The following is a 19,098-nucleotide window of genomic DNA, read 5'->3' as shown; positions in this document are numbered from 1 at the left end:
GGCACAGCAGGAGGAAGGATGGAGACTCTTGGCGGCACCTTGCGACTAAAGTTTGGTTCAGAGGATGACTTTCAATAGATTGCAGCGAGGTAGCTGTTTTCCTACTTACGAAACCCTGAACCAGAATCAGGTCCAATGATTTTGCACCAGTGTCCCCACGCACATGCAGTACACTATGGGCAAGAGAGGTGGGCCCCTTCTGTCCACACTCAAATCCGAGGCGAGCGACTATTGCACCGGCCCAGAGGCCGGCTATCCTAGGCCAACCGAGGCTCGACAGCGGTACGGTATAGGGGGATTCTGACTTAAGAGGCATTCAGTCATAATCCCACAGATGGTAGCTTCGCCCCATTGGCTCCTCAGCCAAGCACATACACCAAATGTCTGAACCTGCGGTTCCTCTTGTACTGAGCAGGATTACTATTGCAACAACATATCATCAGCAGAGTCAAACTAACCTGTCTCACGACAGTCTAAACCCACCTCACGTTCCCTATTAGTGGGTGACCAATCCAATGCTTGGTGAATTCTGCTTCATTATAGGAAGAGCCGACATCGAAGGATCAAAAAGCGACGTCACTATGAACGCTTGGCCGCCAAAAGCCAGTTATCCCTGTGGTAACTTTTCTGACACCTCCTGCTTGAAACCCAAAATGTCAGAAGGACCGTGAGGCCCCGCCTTCACGGTCTGTATTCATACTGAAAAATCGAGATTAAGTGAGCTTTTGGCCTTCTGACCGCAGGAGGTTTCCGTCCTCCCTGAGCTGGCCTTAGGACACCTGCGTTATTGTTGACAGGTGTACCGCCCCAGTCCAACTCCCCAACTGCCACTGTCCCCGGCGCGGGTCACGCACACCGGGCGCCGGGAGCTTGGAGCCAGAAGTGAGAGCCCCACGGGGCTCACCCGCACCTCACTGGGTAAGTGAAAAAACGATGGAATTAGTGGTATTTCACCAGCGGCCCGAGGGCCTCCCACTTATCCTACACCTTGCATGTCTCTTCACAGTGCCAGACTAGAGACAAGCTCAACTGGGTCTTATTTCCCTGCTGATTCTGCCAAGCCTGTTTCCTTGGCTGTGGTTTTGCTAGATAGTAGGTAGGAACAGTGGGAATCTCGTTCATCCATTCATGCGCGTCACTAATTAGATGACGAGGCATTTGACTACCTTAAGAGAGTCATAGCTACTCTCGCCGTTTACCCGCGATTCATTTTATTTCTTCACCTTGACATTCAGAGCACTGGGCAGAAATCACTTCACGTCAACACCCACCGCAGGCCTTCGCAATGCTGTTTACAGTCAGATTCCCCTGGTCTGCACCAGTTCTAAGTCAGCTAGTAGACGTCGGCCGAGGCAGAATGTCGGCTCTGAACCCCGGGAGGGGAAAGGATAAAGGCGACCACCGCAGCAGGGGCGATCCGCAGGCAGGGCCTGGCTCGCATCCAGAGTCAGCACTGACCCTGGGGGGAGGGAGGGTGAGACACCTTGTCCAGCCGCAGGGCGCGCCAAGCCCACTTCCCAGCCCGACCGACCCAGCCCTTAGAGCCAATCCTTATCCCGAAGTTACGGATCTGGCTTGCCGACTTCCCTTACCTACATTGTTCCAACATGCCAGAGGCTGTTCACCTTGGAGACCTGCTGAGGATATGGGTATAGCCCAGCGCGAGATTTACACAATCTCCCCCGGAATTTCAAGGACCAGCGAGAGCTCACCGCACGCAGACGGAACTGCAACGCTTTCCAAGGCTCGGGCCCCTCTCTCAGGGTGAATCCATTCCAGGGTGCCCTGCCCTTCACAAAGAAAAAAACTCCCTGTGTCTCCTTTGCAGATTCCTACTTCCATGGCCACCATCCTGCTGTCTATATCAACCAACACCTTTTCTGGGGTCTGATGAGCGTTGGCATCGGGCGCCTTAACCCGGCATTCGGTTCATCCTGCAGCGCCAGTTCTGCTTAACAAATGTTGCCCACTGGCCCCTTGCATTCAATGCCCGGCTCCACGCCGGCGAGCCGGGCTTCTTATCCATTTAAAGTTTGAGAATAGATTGAGATCATTTTGGTCCAAGACCTCTAATCATTCGCTTTACCCGATAAAACTGGGGTTTCCATGCGCCAGCTATCCTGAGGGAAACTCTGGAGGGAACCAGGTCGGATGACCGATTTACACGTCAGGGCCGCTACGGACCTCCACCAGGCCTAGTTCAACATCTTTCGGGTCCTATCACACACGCTCATGCTCCATCTGCCTGACAGAGCGGGCGAGACGGGTCGGTGGTGCACGCACTGCGACGGGATCCCACTGCAATCAGCGCGCGCCGGCCCTTACCTTCTTTGAACCACAGTGTTTCATTTGGCCCCCCGACTTGCGCATGTGTTAGGACTCCTTGGACTGTGTTTCAAGACAGGTCAGGTGGTTAACTGACATCACCTCAGACCCCTGGCGCCCTTTGTGGGCGTCCCTGCCCAGCGCACAACGTGGTCTGGGTGCACTGAGGGCAGTCCGCCACAGTCGCATCGGGTGCCCTGTCTCCAGTTGCCAACCCGGTGACCCCAAGAGGGCCAGGACGGTTGCCGGAGACGGGCATGGCAGCGGTCAATCTCCCTCGGCCTGGCGGACACAGCAAAACTGCTGTCAGGGGTCTGTAACACTCTCTGACGGAGCAGAGAGCCACCTGCCCCCTGGGGCCTTCCCAGTCTGTCGCAGTGCACCGCCACAGAGGAAATGTGCCCTGCAGCTGCCGGGTCTGCCCAGGCCGCAGTTCCGTGAGAGCATCCACCGTTCCAGGCGACCGACCTGCCTGCTGTGTTGAATCACGCGGCCTGACTGCACGGACCCCACCAGTTTACCTCTCAACGGTTCATTCCCTCTTGAGCTCTCTCTTCAATGTTATTTTCAACGTTCCCTTGTGGTACTTGTTAGCCATCCGTCTCGCGCCCGTCTTTAGCCTCAGATGGAGTTTATCACATGCTTTGGGGTGCATTCCCAAGCAACCTGATTCCAAGAAGACCTGATCTCGGCATCCCAGAGACTGCTACCAGCCTAATACCGTCTGCAGGGTGAGACTCGATCAGAGGACTTGAGCCCCATGAGCGATGCTGAGGAGTCGATCTTCTGTACGCCACATTTCCCCTTGCCTGACGCTGAACGGGGATTCAGCGCTAGGCTCTTACCTCTTCACTGGCCGTTACTGAGGGAATCCTGATTAGTTTCTTTTCCTCTACTTAGTAATATGCTTATATTCAGCGGGTCGCCACATCTCATCCGAGGCCGTAGTCGGGTGGAGCACAAAGCTTGGGGCAGCTGGCCTCAGGCCCGTACGGGGGGGTTGTCCCAGCTCTGTGCCTCTGGCGCAGCAGAGCATGCGCTGTCCCAATCTGCGGCCAAAGCCCACATGGTCCCGAGGCCTGCGCTCCATGGCCAACTTGCGCCTACAGCCACAGGAAACCAAAGACAGCCACACACAGCAGGGCGCGGTGCCCCAGAGTAGGTTGAAGGTGCGCCAGGCTTTTTTAAGGCCTGCTGCGGCTGCCACCACATCCGCGGTGCGCTGGCCACCCAGCCCTTCCAAAACCCGCATGAGGCAGGGAAACTGGGCAGGCCGGAATGCGCTGGCAATGAGCCTGCGTGCCAGATCCAGGGATCCTGCGACGGTGCTGATCGGGGTCTGGCCTTAGGGGGACATTCCCTTGGGAGGGAATCCCGGGGCGATTGATTTACAAGCAACCCTCAGACAGGTGTAGCCCCGGGGGGAACCCTGGCCGCATGGTGCCTTGGAAGTGTTGATCAATCTGCCCTGCAATTCACACTAATTCTCGCAGCTAGCTGTGTTCTTCATCGACAAATAAGCCGAGTGATTCACCGGCAAGAGTCACAGGCAACATTCTTTTTGTTCCAGACGTCAGCCTGACCCTGCCTGTGGGAGTTAGCACCGCCTGTGGTGAAACAGTCCAGCCCTCTGTCTAACTCGGCCGAGACCATTGTGGTTGTTTAAAACAATTATAATAATCCAGGCTATCAGCCCGGTAAACCTGCACCCTGCTGCAGCAGCACAGCGCTTCCCAGCGGGATGGATGCAGGCCGCTCCGCCACCAGCCTACCCGCCTCGATCCACTCATCCTTCCCTTACACCCTCATTTCCCTTTTTTGGGGGTGCTAGGGGACAGATGGCAAGGCGGGCCAGAGACAGCACAGGCTGGGGGTTGGGTGGGACGACTAGAATCTTCTAAGCCCAGCCTGGCCACAAAGGGCCGAGCTCCAGGTACCTGGGCAAGAAGGAAGGTCACCCGCTGCACCAGCGGACCTGGACATCGCTCGCCCACAGATGTGGGCGGCTGGAGCCTCGACGCCCCCCAGTCGAGTAAGCCTGCTGCGCCATGGCTCAGGGTTTGCGCCTGGCGTGCCCGGCCGCTGTCTGCCTGGGAGGCGCCCCTCGGAGCAGTAAGGTTTCCCTCGGCTCCCACCACTCTGGGCTTCCCTGCTGACCGGGGTGCGCCCACCAATGCCCACTGGCTGGCGGGTCAGAGAGAGGAGTGCACGCCCCTGGCCAGCGCACCGGCCGGCTCCGTGAGGATAGGGGCCGCGCGGGGCTCCCTTTCCGGTACGTACTTGGGGACATCCCCAGCAGCCGACCCTGCCAGGTGTCCCCGTCCATCTGCTGGGTCGTGGACCCCCCTACTGTGGAAAGGAATCCCTGCTCCCCCGGCACCTGGTAGCCAACGGACCCTGGACCGATCTGTGAGATGTGCTCCAGGCTGTGGCTGTGCATGTCTGGGATGCAACCGAGGTCGGGCCTGCGGCTCTCCCTCCGGCTGCTCTGCTGTTAATGATCTTTCATGCCCCCACTCACAAGCAGATACCCCAGCCCTAGATGTCCCAATTCACACTGAAATGCCCCATTTCTCCTTCCAAACACATGTTCCAGATTCAAATGCCACCTTCCTCCCGACCCACATGCCACCATTCCTCCCCTCCCTCCGAACCCACACAGACACCAACATCCGTCCCTCCATACCAGGCAAGCTATATAGCTAATCCTGGCTAACTAGAGGTGGAAGCCGGCCTCCTTCAACAAAGGCCTACCAACCAAGGCCATCCATCTGTCTGCCCAGTTACCCCTCACCTTCACCAGGGCAGGAGTCCCCTCGTCCTCGCCCAGCTGCCGGAGCAGCTGCATCCCCGGAGCTGCGATCGTCACTGCAGGAGCAGCTATAGCCGTGACCACCCCAACGCTGGAGCCGGGATCGCCGCATCCCCGGAGCTGCGATTGTCGCTGCAGGTATACCTGTGACCACCCCAACGTTGGAGCCAGGATCGCCGCTGCTGCAGGAGCAGCAGCTTCTCTAAGCAGCTGTGCTTTTTGCCATTACCCAAAGCTTTCCACCACATTCAATGCCACTGCTTCCCCACGTGGAGTGCCCATTTTGCGGCATGAGCTACGCTCTGAAATCAAGATGGCCGCCGTATTTTGATCCGCTACTCCGGATCTTTGTTGTTCTGGTTGCCCAGCAACCTGACTAGGCGATCCATATAGCCAATCCTGGCTAACCGGAGGCGGAAGCCGGCCTCCTTCAACGAAGGCCTACTAACTAAGCCTATCCACCTGTCGTTACCTGCTGCGCCATCCATGCTGCCCGTTTGCCTTTCCTATCTGCCATAGCACACGGTAAGAGATCGTCACTGCCTATCATTGTGGCCCTTTCCGCCCCTCAAGTGCCCTAATACGAACCGGCGATCTACTTAAACTATCTGGTGCATAGACACTGGTGCCCTACTACGCTCTGAACTTCCGAACACTGTATAATTGCGTGCGCACGCGGCTCCGTTACTAATTGCCTATCCTATTCGATTTAGCCCATCATAAGTAACTATACTTTACCTATACTGATCTGCCTGTGCAATTTAAGAAAACCTATCATAGCAACTGCATTGTAGCTGCACTGAATTGCCTGTGTAATTCGTACTAGCCTATACTGATCTGCCTGTGCAATTTAAGCTAACCTATCATAGTAACTGCATGGTACCTGCACTGAACTGCCTGTGTAATTCGTACTAGCCCATTACAGCAACTGCATTGCACCTATATTGAACTGTATTCACCCGAGCGACCCTAGCCCCCCCCCCACATTAATTAAATAACATTAGTACTGAATTGCAACTAGCCTAGCGTACACATGTCCTACCAGCCTATCACAGCAATTGCACGGGATTATCCTGCCAGTATCCTAACCCGCCCTCACTCCAGCCTGACTAGTCTTTGCGCTGTTACCTAATCCCAGAATTATTCTGCTAACCCATGGCCTCACTCCCCCCATTGGCACTGTCTACAACACTATTACACCATGTATACACATGGTCTTTACACAATCTTACTAAGCACCATTCTTAACCTGATCTGCACGACCATCCACACCTGCCCGCTAGCCTTTGCCACAATAATACCACTACCCAATGGCATGACTCCTGCTCACTCACTTATCCCTAATGTCCACTTCCTGAACCTTCCTAAAACTGATAAGCCTTGCTGCCCCACTACCAGAAACCTTAGACTCCGAGCCAGGCTACCTAAACTTTTCAAACCACTCACCAGGTCTACGCTGCCCGCTAGAGCAGGAAATATTAAGAAAACATGTCCTCGTACCAAACCTATTAACCGTCATTTAAACTCACCCCACCCCCCTCCTCACTCTCACCTGAGAACCTCCAATAGAACAAACTAGGCAAAATGCCTCCTAAGAACAAACCCATCATTCAGGCCTCAATAGAATCGCCCACTGGGACTAATACTTCAAATATCAGAGGCGCACTAATAAATGCCTGCTCCATAGTAGCGCACGCTACAGAAATTGACGATCTCTTACAGCTAGAAAATCTGGATTATTTAGCTATCAATTAATCCTGGCTCCACACCGCAGCTGGTCCTGTCCTCTTATTAGCTGTTCCTGAGTATTACACGATATTCCGAGTAGACAGAACCGAGTCTCGCGGCGGAGGCCTCGCTATAATAGCCAAAACTAATCTAGCTATGAGACTCGTCCCATCACCTAACACAGAATCCTGTGAATCCCTCACCACCAAAGTACATATCACCGGCACCAAAACCCTCACTATCCATCTTCTCTATAGAGCCCCTTGCCCCTTGGGGTCTTTTGAGGAAGACCTAACCACCATCCTCTCCGATAACTTATAAAATACGTCCCATAGCCTACTTCTAGGCTACTTCAACCTGGGGTTCAATGACCCCAAAGACCAGCATGCCATACTAATCGCAGGCACCCTGGCAAAACTAGGCTTCAATCAAAAGGTTACTCACCCTAATCATAACAAAGGCAGAACTCTTGATTGGGTTGCTGACTATAACTGCCATGCCTCAATCACCTCCATCTCTCCTCAGTTATGGACTGACCGTTACCTCCTAACCTTCTCACCCAAGACCCTTACACCTGCCCCCCAAACAACCTGCTGGCACCTGCCATTCCCACCAGAAGCAAAAGAAATATTGCGGCTGAAAAACTTGTCCACTTATTCTTCCGACACTGAACTCACTAACAGAGTCCACGGATCCCTTCATCCTTGTTGAGGAATACAACAAAACTATGACTGCATCCCTAGACTCCATTGCTCCTCTCAAACTAAGAAAGAGCAAACCCAAAAAGCATCTAAACACCTGGTTCTCCCCATACCTTAAATCACTCAGGCTTGAAAAAAGAAAAAAGTGAACAGATATGGAGACAATCACCATCAGTTGACAATAAGACCAACCTCAGCAATATAAACGCTAACTACAAGAAATAAATATTATTAGCTAAACAAGACTCCTACAACAAGAGAATCTCCCAAGCTAACTCCAGCATAAAAGAATTGTTCACAATCCTTAAAGAACTGGATACTTCCACTCCTATCTCAGACACCTGTGTGAAAGACAAAAGCTGGTGCACCAGCATACAGAAAGCCCTCTCCAACAAATTAGCGTTCCTCGAGGTCAAGATTGCCAATAAAAAGAAGTCCTCCACCCCCCTAGACAATACACCTACGTCTATCCCCACACAACAGGATAACCTTAAACCTTCTCACTGCTTCTACTTCTCCAAAGAATCAATCTAAGAGGTGGAAAAAGTCATTCTCACCCTCAAACCGTCAAACTGCCAAGTCGAACCATGCCCATCCCAAATTATTAAAGATGCGGCCAGGGACCTATCACCCTTTATATCAAAGCTCATCAACACCTCCTTTTCCACTGGTACCATCCCTGCAACCTCAAGGAGTCTTGCGTCCTCCCCCTACTCAAAAAACAATCTCTGGACCCTCTATACTCACTAATTACAGACCCATTACCACAGTTTCCTTCCTTCTCAAGATCATAGACAAGGTAGCTTACCTCCAAATTCAGCAAAACTGAGAATAACCACCTCCTAGGAGTCTGCCAGTCTGGCTTCAGACCCCAAAACAGGACTGAGACAGCACCGATAGACCTCAAGGCACAAACTGACATACTGAGAGACAACAGTAAAACCGCCCTGCTACTACTCCTCAACCTATCAGCGGAGTTTGACTTAGTAGACCACAAAATCCTATGCAACCACCTGGATTCGGCCGCACACTTCTCAAAAGAAACAATAGGCTGGATACAATCATTTCTAAATAACAGGCCAATGCGTCTCTTCTCACCCTCAGCTTCTGCAGACCCCATCCCCATTACTTGCGGGGTCCCCCAGTGATCATGTGTCTCTCCCACATTGTACAATAAATTCACAAAGCCCATTTTCGATGATATCAATGGTGTTGGCATCACCTACCCTAATTATGCCGATGATACTCAAATCCCCATACCGCTGATAGGAGATTATGACAAGGATTTGGCCTCGGTGAATAGAGTGTACCTCATCAAACAGGCAGGGATGGCCGCTCATGGCCTATGCCTGAACGATGACAAGACTGAGCTTATAATCCTTGGCACTGCCCATAACACTAGCAAACTCAGTCACAACTACACAAGCTTTATCATAGATGGCAACACCATCAATGTAGCCAAAGAAGTTAAAACTCTGGGCTTCTACCTAGACGCCACACTCTCCTTCAATAGACAGGTCAACTCTATGGCCTCCTCCACCGCCTACACATGTAGACTAATTAGAGCCGCCAAGCCCTTCCTTTCCACCAACAGTTGCACCACCCTGGCAAGAGCCCTAATTTTGTCAAAACTTGACTATTGTAACGCCCTATATCTGGGGACTAACAAATATATCATCAACAAAATTCAGATCCTACAAAATAATGCTCTCAGAGCAGCATTGAGCATCTCCAGAAAACAGCATATCTCTGACATCAGGAAAGCGAATAATTGGCTCTCCACAAAGGACAAAATCTCTCTTAAAACCGCCTCCCTCACTCACAAGTGCCTCAACAACACTGCCCCACGTTACCTCATAGACAAATTCAAGAGACACTCCTCCAGCCGCCTTACTAGAACTGCCAACTCCAATCTCCTTACAGTGCCCAGATTCAAACTCTCTAAAACTGGAGGCTGTCGTTTTCCAGTGAAAGCAGACCAGTTGTGGAATTCCCCCTACCCCCCTAACCCCTCGCCTTAAGGATAGACCAGATCTACCTACACTTCAGGCATTATTTCATTCACTGGATCAAGGAAAATGACTGCTAAATCCTAGTTTTTTTTTTATTTTTTATTTGCATGTGGTTCTATCAAAAAATGACAGAACCTTTACAAAATTTAAAACACAATAATTGTTACAGTATAATTCATAAAACATGTAAAAACATAACTCCATATAAATTCATAAAAGGACATAGCACATGTGCAAAGAGCAAGGCAGTTATTGAATTTGAATTTGAGAGAGTGCAAATACAGACATTCTTAGGTATAACGAAGATGAAGAAAATTCGACATCATTCGTATAGGTCGATCTTTAGAATACCAAGATTTACATATATGGTTTTCAAGCATTCATGTCCGCATGTTTATCTAGCTCTCTATCACTTTACAAAATCTCGTAAGGGCAAAAATAAGAAGTTTGTGATTGCCTTGCATCATACGGGCCCATAAAAATGGTAAACAATCAATATAATTAATGTTTATGAAATCCATAAATAAGACAGTTCTTGCATATTTAAAATGAGGACAATATAAAATCCGATGTTTTAATGATTCTATGGTTTCAGTGCACATCGGAAAACTACACTGCTTATTTTCGCTATTCGTCCTACTACCAATCCAGTTTGCAGTTCTTTCTTTGGTATACAACAGATTATATTTAAATCGTAAGAAAGTATTGCGGGTATGATTGCAGGGAAATAGAGTAATATGATCGTATCTTGGTGTCCGCTTTTTGGTAAAAAGATAGTATTCATTATAAAGTTTGTATGAACCTATCTGGTCAATAGTTTTGCACCAATCGAACTCAAATAGCGTTTTTTGGCATAAGCAGGTCTGTAGTAAACATCCTCCACTGTGACATTAACTTCCTTCAGAATGGCATTAATTCTTGTCAAATATTGGACCATGGAAATCGTTGGTCTTGAGTTAATTGATTCCTTCATGTCTATGTATAGGGAGTTTGGTTTAGGATATGTTATTTTTGCGAAATTGGTGAGAAGTCGCCATTTCCAGCTTGTGGATAGCGCTATGAGGCCTAGTTCGTGTCTTAGGACTGCATTGGGCAGTGACATTGGAAGAGACATCGCTCACTTCAAAGATGTCCCTTGCAATTGATCTAAAATCACGCCCATTTCACTCAGACAGATATCTAATGAGTAGAGGATGACACTTTCAATTTTCAGTGTGAAAAATTCGATGAGAGGCATTAATGAGAACTTGCAATACTTTGCATGTATTATTTTTTGCTGTGATGTCAGCGGTCGGATCTTGGTGTTCAATAGATTGGTCCATATTTTGATGGAGTTTTTCTCAGCTAAATAGTAGCCTACGTAGATGGTATCAATATTTAAAGGGATGATAGTATGCATAATATGCCATTGAGTTTTTCCAGTTCTCTTCTGGACACCGAATTTCATCACTGCTGTTTTTGCTGGGTTAGGAGCTAAATTATGAGTTATGGCATATTGTTCAAATAATCGTATTTTGGTTTGAAGGCCACCAGGAGTTGGATCAAAAAGGATGATGTCATCTGCGAAGGCGAGCCATTTCAGGTGAATGAGCCCAATTTTCATAGAGAATAGATTTTGCTCATCCCAGCCTTTGTCAAGGTCTGCTAAGTATAAATTGAAAAAGGTTGCGGCTAAGTTGCAGCCCTGTTTTAGGCCTATTTCAGTATTGATTGGTTTGGTTATGCGGCCTTCTGTGGTAAGACTGATTCTATAAGAAGTGGTAGTATGAAGAGCAATGAACCAGTATATTAGCACTAGGGGTACTCCCATTTTTGTTAGTTTGGACCATAGTACGTTCCAAATGACCGTGTCAAAGGCTGAAGTCATATCAATCAGTGCAATATAAACAGGGTTAGCAGATTTTGGCTTCTCTCCGGCGATGGTAAATGCCATTATCAAGGCGTTGAGCGAGGTGCTCATCCCCTTCCTGAATCCAGTTTGATATTTGGAATATGACTGATGAGTTTCGATGTATTTTTCTAGATCGTAAAGAAGTAAGATTGCGAATAGTTTAGCCTCTGTATCTATTAAAGCAATGGGCCGATAATTTTGAGGTAAAGAGGGATCTCCTTTTTTAAATATCGGTATGATATTAGCCGATAGCCAGGAGATAGGTACAATTCCTGATTTGGGAATGGTCTCAAATTTACTTTTTAAAATTTGGGCCCATAAATCTGGATCTGCTTTATATAGGCAGGGGGGAAAACCATCAGGACCAGCAGATTTAGAGTGGTTCAATTTAGAAATAGCCCATGTAATATCAGGAGTAGACCAACTGAAGCGCGGAAGGTCTTGGTATCTTAACTTACTGATGATGGTGTTCTGGAATTGATCGGGCATCTGAAATTTGTGCGTGATATAGGTGCGCCAAGTTGCTTCAGAAATGGCGTGTAATGATAATAACGGAACTTGAGTCTATTTATTTTTGATGGTTCGCCAGATGGTGCACGTATCATGAGCTATAATTGCTCTAATAAGATTGCAATTGATTTCATTGTGTCTTAGAATTCTTAAATGTTTGAGTTTTTGTTTGTTAGATGCTATGATACGGTTGCGCTGTATTTGATATGTATTATAAGAAATAGTCTTATTTTTTTCCAGAGCTCGGAGAGCTTTGTTTTGTTCACGCTTCTGCATTTTACAGAGGGAATCAAATGAATGGCGATGGGTAGTAACAGTTTTTCTATATTTGCTGAAATGAGATATGGCAGCCTGAATGATTTCTGGATAATTTAGCTCTGTGGTATTAATAGAGAAATTGCCAGAGATATGACGATTGGAAATAGCCAACGTTACGTATTGAATAAATTGTTTACATAGAGCTTGGCTCCATCTAAGAGAGAGGTGGGGACGATCAATTTCACATAGCGTTGTAGAAGAATCAACTGCAAGAATGGGGAAATGAATCTTTAAAGTGCCAAAGATTTGAGCGTGGTCACCATAAGAGGTTGAGATGATTTTTAATGGTGTAGATATTGTAAGTAAATTGTTAAGTAACGACAATAAAATCAATAGTTGAGGATTTTGCTTCCCTAGACCATGTGGTCCATATCGTTTGTGAATCAGGAATAATGATGTCTAAATCCCAATCTTTTAAGAAGTTGCGCCATTTAGTACCTCTCTGCTTAGATAGGATATTATGGTACTGGAGGAGATCTGTCTTTAACAGTACTGCTAATAAGTTTGCAGCCTTCCACACAATATTAGAACCGAACCCCAGCGCATTATCAACTGCTATAAGGATGCCTCCGCTGAAGCTTGTATCGCTGGAATGCAATGAGTTGTATAGTCGGGCAGCGAGAAGATAGCAGTTTTCATGGTTTCTTGGATCATAACGATTGAAAGCCGATTGTGGCCATCGATCGTTGTGTGCAATTGCATAAGATTACGATAGCCACAAGAGTTGCACGATTGAACGGTTAAACAAGTTTTAGAGGGAAGCTACGATTGAGCAGAGGATTCTTTAGATTTAAGAATGGAGTTAAGCATTGGGGCTAACCACGACAAGTTGTGAGAAATGGCCACTTTGTTTAGCAATTCATTAATGGCTCCATTTCCTTCTTCTTTGGTGTTAGATAGTGAAGTAGCATAGAGATCAGAGGTAGGAGCCTGAGGGCATTTGTACTGAATGAATTTCATTGCTTTTTGTTTGTTTTCCATTGAACTTAAAGCAAGACCTTCCTCTTTTATACCTTCCCGATTAAACCATAGATATTTTAGAACTGCTTCAGAGGACAAGTAACATACTGACCGATAATTGTTTTCAGTAGAAAGTGATACTCTCAAAATGTCTTCAGATTTAAACATCCGTAGTTGAGGGATTCGGCTAAATAAGGTTAGAAGAAACGGTCTATTGATGCAATTTGTTCTAAGTAGATCGCATTTTCCTTCAAAACCCACAAGATGGTGCTTTTCCGCAATAGTCTGTTGGATCTTATCAGTGGGTAGTTCTAACGTTTTAACAGGATGGTCCGGGGAGCTGTTAGAAAGGGGGGGAAGTTTATGCTGACTGGTCGTATTTGGGTTTGTTGATTCTTTATCCAAGGAAGATCCCATAGAACGATCATAAAGTTCTTTCCTGAGAATATTTAAAATGTCATATTGTGTCAAAGTAGTGGAGGGTGATACTTCCAAGGCAGATCTATATTGAGAAGGACCATACATCATTGTGCAGTTGCGCTCAATTGAGGATGGTATACTTTGGTGGTCCTGATTTATTGTTGACGAGGACAGTGATTTAGTAGAGGATAAAATTGTCAGAGATGTAACTTTGCCTTGCCCATTGACAATTATTTCTGGTCGAGCTGGCAGGGGCTGGTCTGTTTTAGAAGTGTTAGTAGCAGGTGCATTTAGACCGTCAGGAACAATAGGTGTTAAAACATTAGAAGTAGTCGAATTAGCATTATTCGGCTGTATAGATGGCTGCTGTACTACTGATAATACAGGTATTGAGCCAAGATTTGCACATCCATTTATTGGAGGTATTGGGCGGGTCGTATTTGGGGGATCAGTGATACCTGACAAGGTTGAAATTGAATTGGGAACATGTGCGCAGACTTCGCTGTAAGTTTTAGTTACTGTAGTAGCAGAAAGTCCTAATGGCCCAGTATCAGCATGGCGAGTAGTGCGAATTCTGCCAGATATTGGGAAATAGTTGGCTAGGTTCGATTTGGAACCGGACAATTGTGCTGTTACTTGCTCATTTAATAGTGCCACAACTGCTGGTGGGTGATTAGGTGTCATCTTGACTTTTTTATTGTTTCGTTTGGATGTTGTTGGTACTTCAATACTATCACTAGAAAGTGTTGATGGTTCATTGTTAACAGAGTTCATAAGATTAGTTTCATTCAAAGAGTTTGGGTTTACCAATAAGGACAGAGTTTTTGAGGTATTAGTTACATTATTACATACTTTCAGATGAACTTTTATGGGTAGTATCAGGGCTTCTTGGCTTTCTTTGGAAAGTTGGTGGAGGTCAATATGGTCATCATCTGTGATTATATCAGTTGCAATGCATGATGCTTGTTCAAGTGGATCAGTTTGAAGTGCAGAGCCTTTGAACAGCGCCTCCTTTCTTCTTTTGGCATACCTTTTAACAGCCCTTTGGTGAAGTTTTTCAGCTCTTCGTGACATAAAACCGATAGGTGCTTCGGTTAATGGCTGTTCCAGAGGGTCTGGATGCATTTGTTCAAGTGCATCAAGCAATTCTGTTGGGCTACCTGGACCGTGTTGATGTGGCGTAGGATTTGAAGTATATAACGCTATGATAGTATTCATTTTTTCTATTGCTGATTTTAGCACGGAAGGAGCATTTTGACAGGTACATGTGGAATGAATTGACAAAGCTTCAGGAAGAGGTGGGGAGGGTATAGGTGTTTGTACGGAACAGCATTGAGTATGTTTATTTTTCATTACTGGATTGGACACGCTAACATGATTGAGAATTGGGTCTGATTTGAGATTTTTAATCGTTTCAGCGGCCATGATAAATCCTTCAATGCGATCCATTTTAGAGGACATGAGTAGAAGCATTGATTTGATCTCCTTTAATTCAAGATGAGTCAAGTCGTGGCCCTTGTCAAGGATCCGTATGATAACCGGAAATGAACCTGGGGAATGGTGGATTGAGCTCTCACCTGGGGATGGAGGGAGGTGGGAGGATTTATTTAGGTTTACCCCTGGTTCAGGAGATAAAATTGGTTGGGATGGCAATGGTTCTTTATTTATATCATCCACAATTTCAGTACTCATGTCCAATAGATTTTTAGTGTAGTTTGGTAGATTTGAATGAAAGGACATGTGCCTTTTTACTGAGTTAAAGACTATTGGAGTCAAAGTGCCGATGGAGCGGCAAATCGCCTGATCTAATGCCTCCATTTTCTCCATTGTTACCTCATGTTGCCTTTTGCCAGTTTCGTAGACCAGTGGTGATTCTGAATAACTTCTGAAATCGTCAATGGCTTGACGCACCTCAGGACTAATAGAGGGAACAGGGGCAGAAGGCGCGGAGAGTTCCATAAAAGGATCATGGTTGGGGAAGTGGAAATTCCCTGTGCGTGTACTTGGGCGATATGTGGAGCCTGAGAGAATATAAAAGGCTCTTGATTGATAACACTCATTGCATGGTCTTCAGAAGCGGATGGTTCAATATATGCGGATTTTCCAGGACAGACAAGGGAGTCAATTTTTCTAGCGGACATCGGGAAAGGGGTAATCAAGTTGCCCTTAAGACTTCTTAAGCCATTCGCCATGATAACGTTGGTTAGGGAGGCCGGGTAAATGGTATGTCACAAAAATCTTAATGCGGTTCGCTTTAGCAGGTTGGAAGTATTAGTAACATTTACATCAATGTATGTGCTAGGAGCGTTGAAAGCTAGTAGCTAAGTGACAAAATAAGGCAAAGAAATTACTAAGTGTAGTCAAAAAGGCGTTGGTTGTTTGCTCCCTTTTACCTGATGTTATTAATGTAGAACGAGGGGGCCACCAGCTGCCAGCTAACAACTAACAGCACTATTTAGAGCGCGTACCTGAAAGATTGTGGGAAAAGGGGCAGAGTTACCTTAAAAGAAGGAAGAAAAAACACTTAAGAGGAATGGCCCCAAGCTGCTCCTCGCACAATTGACAGCCCCCGGTCTACGATCACAACTCCGGGTTTGGGCTGCTGCCTTATAGCTGACAGCTGGGCAAGGATATATTTCCTCTTTTTATTTATTTTTTTTTTTTTTTTTATATACTTACAACACAGAATCAGAAAAATCAGCACAATAAATCTCAGAAAGCAAAGTGAGAATAATAAAAGCAAAAATGAGTCAGTTCACCAGCTAGGTGTAAAGCAGTTCTGTTTGATACCGCTGAATTCAACGGCACGGAGTACTGACGTTCACAGTTAGATAATTGAAAGTTCGAGCAAGGAGAGCTTAAGCAGCGGGATCAAAGAGACAAGGCTCCGCAGTCTCCCACTATATGAATTACACGGCACACAACTGCTTGTAAGTTTGAAAAGGCAGGAATTCACAGAGGGATCAAAGAGCGAAATCTCCACAGTCTCCCACTGTGATTAGGCATTCAGTACACCGCCCTACGAGAGGACGAGCAGTTTGCCCATCCTACTCCACCCTACCTGTTATGACTGCCTACCCTTGGCTGTATATACTATCCTATTGTGTTTTCCTTCTTCCTGACCATCTGCCTCCTTGCCTTTATTACCTGCTATGCCTATGCCATGTGTGTAATCTGTATATATCTGTATATAACTGTAAAGCACTGTAACCAAAGCTGAAAATCCTCTTGCTGGCTTCTGCGCCCTGATACCCTCGGGTCTGGTGCACATTATAAATAATAAAACAAACAAACAAATGCACCAAGAAGCTCCACCTCTCAGAGCCACACCCATATGCTTCACCTCTACCTCCAGACTCACACTCAGATGGCACCAACCGCCCTCTCTCTATACTCACACCTGATTACCCCATCCCTTTTTATCTCTAGACATACATACCCCATACCTCCATTCACACCCAGATGCCCCCCTTCCTTCCCAACAGAGTGCTCCAGCCCTCACTCAGACCTGCATACTCCATCATTCCCTGACATGCCCCATCATATGCCGTCCCTCCATTCCAGATCAACAATGCCCCCCTCTGATTAAGACTCCAAGATGCCTAATCCCTTCCTCAAGACCCATACCATGATGGCCCATCCTCCCCCTACACAGCAAGATTCCCCTATCCCTCCCCCGACCAATGAGCACCCATCCCTCCCTCCAGCCCCACACCAATGTGTCCTATGCCTCCCTTCACACCCACAATGACCCCATCGCTCCCGACCCACACCCATGTGCCCTAGCCCTCCCTCTCAGACCCACACCAATATGCCCCTGCAGAGGCAGACCAATATGCCCCATCCCATCCACACAAGGATGCCCCAATCCGCCCTCCAGACCAACAGATGCCCCATACCTGCAGACCCCACCAAGATCCCACCATCTCTCTAGCCACACATCAAGACACAGACCAATGTCCCCATCCCTCCCATCAAACTCACACCGATGTGGCCCATCCCCTCCCTCCAGACCCACACCAATATGCCCCATGTCACCCTCCAGACCAACAGATGCCCCATACTTGTTTCAGACCGACACCAATGTGCCCCCATCCATTGCAGAGCTCATCAAGATGCCACATCCCTCCCTCCAGACCCACACCAATATGCCCCATCCCTCCCTCCAGACCCACACCGATGTCCCCATCCAACCGAAATAGGGATGCCCCATCCCTCCCTTCAGAGCCACACCAAGATGCCCCATCCCACCCTGCAGATGCACACAGATGTCTCCATCCCACCTACACCAGGACGCCCCATCCCACCCTCCAGACCAACAGATGCCCCATACCTGTTCCAGATCAACACCAATGTGCACCCATCCACTGCAGACCCCAACCAATATGCCACCATGCCTTCCTCCAGACTCACACCAATATGCCCTCATCCCTCTCTCCAGACCCACCAATATGCCCCACCCCTTCCTCCAGACCCACACCAATATGCCCCCAACCCTCCCTCCAGACCCACACCACTGTGTCCCTATCCCTCCCTCCAGACCCACACAACTGTGTCCCTATCCCTCCCTTCAGACCCAGACCACTGGGTCCACATCCTTCCCTTCAGACCCATACCAATGTGCCTCCAGCACTACCTCCAATTACATGGATTGAAAGCACTATTATTTGCGGCCTTCATTTTGCTTACTTTAGCATTAAAAATCATTAATTCAATGCTATAGTAAGCAAACTGAAGGCGGCGCCTCTGCAATAATAGTACTTTCAATCCAATGACATGAATTGAAAGCACTATTATTTCGGCGGCTGCACCGCCTTCATTTGCTTACTATAGCATTGAATTAATTATTTTCAATGCTATAGTAAGCAAACTGAAAGCTACAACAACCGATTTTACCTTTTTGACAGGTGGGCGTGGCGTGTGGGCGGAGCCATGTGCAAATGGGCGGAGTCTTGTGTGGCTGTGGGAGGGACATAAATCTCAGGAATTTTGATTTTCAAATGTAGGCAGGTATACCGAACCCTCCCTCCAGACCCACACCAATGTGCCCAACCCTCCTTCCCGACTTACACAACTGTGTCCCTAGCCCTCCAGACCCACACCACTGTGTCCCTATCCCTCCCTCCAGACCCAAGCAGAACATGATTTTTAAAAGAAAATGCAAATTGTATTCTCGGCCAGCAAAGATCACACGGATTACTAATGCTCTTGCAGCCTGGCGCCCTGTGCGTTCGCGGTTCCCCTCAGAAAAATGACTAGAGACAAGACGAAGTTAGAAGCTCCAGGGTTTTGCAGTAACGTTCCAGGTATCCTGAAGAAAATGCCCACGTGCACTGGCAACCACAGCCTTCCCGAATTCCCGCTCAGCGCTCACTATAAAGCTCCGAAACCGCTTCATTGCTCCGGAAAAAAATCGCAATT

At 47.6% G+C, this 19,098-nt stretch overlaps 1 pseudogene; it reads right to left on the bottom strand.

Annotated features, from left to right (window-relative positions):
• Positions 1 to 3,720: 3,720 nt before the first annotated feature.
• LOC138496197 (5.8S ribosomal RNA) lies at positions 3,721 to 3,870 on the bottom strand (annotated as a pseudogene).
• Between the last annotated feature and the right edge of the window lie 15,228 nt (positions 3,871 to 19,098).

The sequence above is a fragment of the Ambystoma mexicanum genome, chromosome 10 (assembly GCF_040938575.1).
Source record: "Ambystoma mexicanum isolate Mex_15411 chromosome 10, UKY_AmexF1_1, whole genome shotgun sequence".
Lineage (NCBI taxonomy): Eukaryota > Metazoa > Chordata > Amphibia > Caudata > Ambystomatidae > Ambystoma > Ambystoma mexicanum.
This window is presented reverse-complemented; position numbering and strand designations above follow the sequence as displayed.